This window comes from Apodemus sylvaticus, chromosome 8, assembly GCF_947179515.1.
Source record: "Apodemus sylvaticus chromosome 8, mApoSyl1.1, whole genome shotgun sequence".
In the NCBI taxonomy this organism is placed as follows: Eukaryota; Metazoa; Chordata; class Mammalia; order Rodentia; family Muridae; genus Apodemus; species Apodemus sylvaticus.
The window spans coordinates 14,758,972-14,763,660 of NC_067479.1; the positions used below are offsets into that span (position 1 = coordinate 14,758,972).

Below are 4,689 nucleotides of genomic sequence, written 5' to 3' on the forward strand. Positions count from 1 at the left end.
CTTGAAGAGATCTGATCCTAAGGTGAAAAAAACCATGCTTTTTACTCTAAACATACCCAATGCCTAATAGAGAAGCTGCTGGCATTGCTTTTTTGTAATGATCAAATGCCTTCTAAATATTTATGTTAACATAATAGATTTATACTTCTAGCAAACTTGATTATAGGAGCTTACTCGTAATAACTCAAGCCATATAGTCAGAAATAAATGAAGAAAAAGTGGTAAAAAGTAACATGACTATTCTGGTATAGCTAATTATTAAACATATATATATATATGTTTATATATATATACATATAAATGATTACATACATTTTAATGTAAAATTTCACATACAGAATATGAAATAAAATTATGAATATCTTTCTCCCATTTATGATTTCATTATCCTGATCATGATGAACTTTGAGATATGAAGAGTACCTGGGAAATAGAATGAAGGAACAGAATTCACCATACTGCATTCTTATTTTTATATTTTACACATTGATCATTTAGATTATATAAAACTGAATGGGGCTTTGTGTGGGACTGCAAAAGTTAGCTTGGTTCTCCACTGAGCTAAGTCACAAAACAATGGAGACTCTGAAGGGAATGATAGACATTTCTCCTGTTCCCAGGCACCAGAACTCTGATGTTTTCAACGTAAATCTTTGATTTTATCACAAATGTTTCTAATCCCACCTTCAACTAATTTAGAGTTTTCATATCTACCATTTTATATGTAAAAATTTCCATGAAGTAGTTAATTTTAACATGTTTGTCAATATATTTCTTGAATTTTGAATTTCCTGAATTTCAGAAATATTATCCACGTAAATCTTAAATTGTTTATGAAAATGTTTATAATTCCACCTTCAATCAACTTAGAATTATCTTTATGCCTATTATTTTATCTGTATAATTTCCATAATGATCTTTAATTTTAACATGTTTTTCTATATTTTTTCAATTTGATCAGAAATATTTTCCATGTAAATCGTCAAGTTTATCAGAATATATTTATAATTCCACTTTCAATCAACTTAGGAATATTTTTATGCCTAGCATTATTATATCTACATAAAACTTTCCGTGACAATTTTCAATTCTAACATATTTTTCTACTTTTTTCTACAATTTTATCAGAAATTTTTCCCACATAAATCTTCAATTCTATCGTAAAATGTTTCTATTTCATATTTCAATTAATTTAGCAATGTTTTGCATGTCTACCACCTTACTCTTTAATTTTCCATGAAAATTGTCAATTTTAACGTGTTTTTCTAAGTATCTCTTCTATTTCATCTGACAATTTTTCCATGTAAAACTTTAATTTTATCCTAAAGTGTTTTTACTTCCCTTTTCAATAAAAAAAAAACAATCAAAATCATAAAAAAAAATAGACTGCCTCTTTTCATTGGGATCCACAGTGGGGAGCCATTGAGGTGTCCTTCGCCTACAGAGCTGGTTCTAATCTCCCACTGAAGGCCTCACCACTAAGCCCAAGCTTGCAGCTGCTGTCAAGCCAAGAATTATCACTCTGGAACAAGCCAGAGCCCCCTTTTCCTGCCCTAGCCCTGGGCTAGACCCAGCCCACAGCTCCCACTCTGTTCTCAGTTCTTCTGCAGCAGCAGCAGCAGGAGCAGCAGAAGAAGAAAAGAAGAAGAAGAAGAAGAAGAAGAAGAAGAAGAAGAAGAAGAAGAAGAAGAAGAAGAAGAAGAAGAAGAAGAAGAAGAAGAAGAAGAAGAAGAAGAAGAAGAAGAAGAGGAGGAGGAGAAGGAGAAGAAGAAGAGAAAAAATAGCTATGATAGTTCAGAGGTTTGAGAGACAGAGAAAGGGAGAGAACAGTAATTGTAAACCTATGGTACTTAATACAATTGAGTATCAAATTTAGTATCAAGACAAACTGCCCATTGAACAGGTTGTTTCTCTATTTAAATATGTAGGAAGCCCAGTTCATTGGAATAGAATCAGGCATGGAATGCAAGTGCTTTGCTGTCTAGTTTAAAATGTAAAAATTGCTAGGTTTTCAAATGGGTGGATTCATGAAGATCTAATCATGCCTTAAGAGAGATGTTAATACACAGTAAAGGGGATACAAACATCCAGAAATATAATAATGTGGCATTAACTTTAAATGTTTTAATATCAATTGGGCAAAAAACAAACAAACAAACAAACAAACAAACAAGCCCAAACAGTTGCCAAAAGCCAATGAAGTACAGAAAAACAAAACAAAGCAAAAAACAAACGAACTATGGAATTAAAGCAACTTGTAAACTTTAAAAATATTTTAACATGAGTGTCCGGTCCGGGTGGGTAAGTGTAACTGCCTGCAGCTACTGAGAACTGGGTCCCTGGAAGTGAAGTTGGGGATAGATGGAGGGCAGCGAAAAAGAATGAAGGCAAGGACAACACAATTGCTCATCAAGGCCATAGGTTTATTTTAGTTATGACAATATAAGGGTTCTCGGGTAAATCTCAAGAGACTCGGCTCAGCGTGTGTTGGCTCCATGGTTCCATACTACTCCGTGGGTAACCTTCTTGATTCAGGAAACTGTAAGTCTGGCAGATCAAGAAGTCACCTTGATCCCAGTGCTCTGCCCCAGGCTAGCACCAGGTGTTGGCCAGTAGCAGCTCCCAGGTAATAAACTGGAAGCTGTAGGCTCTTAGGAGAACAATGGGTCAGACCCTCAAAGGCTGGATTGTAGTTAGTCCCAAGGCTGGAGGGAGGGCACAGTTCTCAGACACTGTAAAATGGCTCACTACAGGTAGGAGCAGTCAGCTCTGCCAGACTGGCTCCCCCAACCCTGTCACCAGAGTGAGTCCCACAACAGGAGAGTCTGCCATAGAGGAAGGGAGAAAAGTCAAGATGAGACTACTCAACCTTGCTTTGGCTCCTCGTAGCCCCCTGCTCTGGCGACCAACACAATGCACAGGCACACCCCTCCAGGAGGCACAGCGCAGGCTCAACAGATTGGACCCTTCTTGGCCACCATTGCACAGTTCCCTTCCTCTTCTTTTCCCTGTTTCCTCTATGAAGCTTAAGGTAGTTGATGTGGGCCTGCTGGGCACCTGTGGATGTGGAACCTTGAGGTATGGTCTGTAGAAACCCTAGGAAGATAGCTGAAGCCTACCTTCTACTGAGCTTGCAGTGCAGTCTACCTCAGAGCTACTTGATTATTACCACATACTTTTTTGTGGAGAAGCCACATGTGTATTTTTTTTTGCCACGGTGCAACTCTAGTCACTTTTCTACACGAAGAACAAGAAATATGCAGTGGATGATGTTCCTTTCTCAATCCCTGTCACCTCTGAAATTATTTATTATCAATAAATTTCTAGAGACCAATAATGAACTCCACAAAACCTGTTGATTATGATTTCCTTATCAAGGGCTAGTTTCTCTGAATGCCCTTGGTCAAACACATGGAACTGGAGAACATTTCATCAGAAGAAGTTGTGGAATTAGAATCTGTGGGAAAATACACTGCACCCCAGCCAGAGCAACGCATGCTTGGTGATGAAGGGATCAGCTCAATTAAAGTAGCAGAAGAATGGATCCCGTCCGATTGTTATGATAAGATTTCTTTCAGATTTGGTCCTTGGGAGAAAAGTCAGTAACACCATTGTGGGCCATACACATGTTGTGAAGATGTGACCTGGGTGAAAAAAAGACAGTTTGTCTGGCTTCCCACTGACTGCCTTAGTGGACCAAACTATTGTCTTACAGGAGTGGAATGTAGAAAGGAAGAAAGCAAAAGCTCTGCATTGCTGTTGAGGGCATGCAGGGAGTGTAGATGCCGTAGCAGTCAATAGCTCAGGAACTAAGGTTTGCAGTGGTTCCTGGAATAAGATGCTAAAGATCTGGGCTACAGTCCCTACAGATGAAGAAGACGAAATAGAAGAACCCACAAATCGACAAAGAAAGAAGCACAAAAACAGAGCAACTGAGACTCACAAGAACACCCTTGGAGATCCTCTGGCCGTACAGCAGGAATTTCTCAGTACTTTGGTCAGATGCTGAAGAAATGTGCAGTGTATCTTGGGGTCAAACAGAGTATGGGATGTTGAGTCCGGTGGTCTTAAGTAGACTCTGACAGGAAATATAGTATTTAATTGTTTTACTTATTCTCTCTTTTGTAAATATTTGGCATCTGGAAGCACAGAAAGGCTTATTAGACTCTTGGATCCCTGAATAAAAATAGTTCTTTAGTGTCACTGTCCCTCACCTCACATACAGGCTGGGTAACATTGGTGAAGTGGTCTCCTACCCATGAACAGCAACTGATTTCAGGCTCTTTAGATAACATTGTGAAGCTATGTGATATAAGAGGTTGTAAGGCTACTCTCTATGATCTAGATCTACTCTATCTATGAAGATAAAGTTCTAAGTGTGGACAGGACGGAGACAAGGCTACTTATGAATGGAGAAGCAGACAATGTATTCCTACAGATATCCCCTTACCACATCCCATGTGGGAACTTGAAAATGAATGACTGATAAAAGAAAAAAATGTTTTAACATGAGAATAGAAGTCAGCAAATGTGTCTTATTAGGGAAGAGGTTTTATCTATATATTCCTGGCTTTAAAAGAAGACTATAGGTTTCTTCAAAATAGATAAAGCATTCAATATCAGCAATATCATGCTTCTACATGAAAGGCATGGTTCAAGGAAGGAAGGAGAAGACACGCAAAGACAGCA

The 4,689-nt window shown here is 38.1% G+C and overlaps 1 pseudogene; it reads left to right on the forward strand.

The window, feature by feature from the left end:
* Positions 1-2,662: 2,662 nt before the first annotated feature.
* On the forward strand, positions 2,663-4,472 carry LOC127691145 (ribosome biogenesis protein WDR12-like; annotated as a pseudogene).
* Positions 4,473-4,689: the final 217 nt, after the last annotated feature.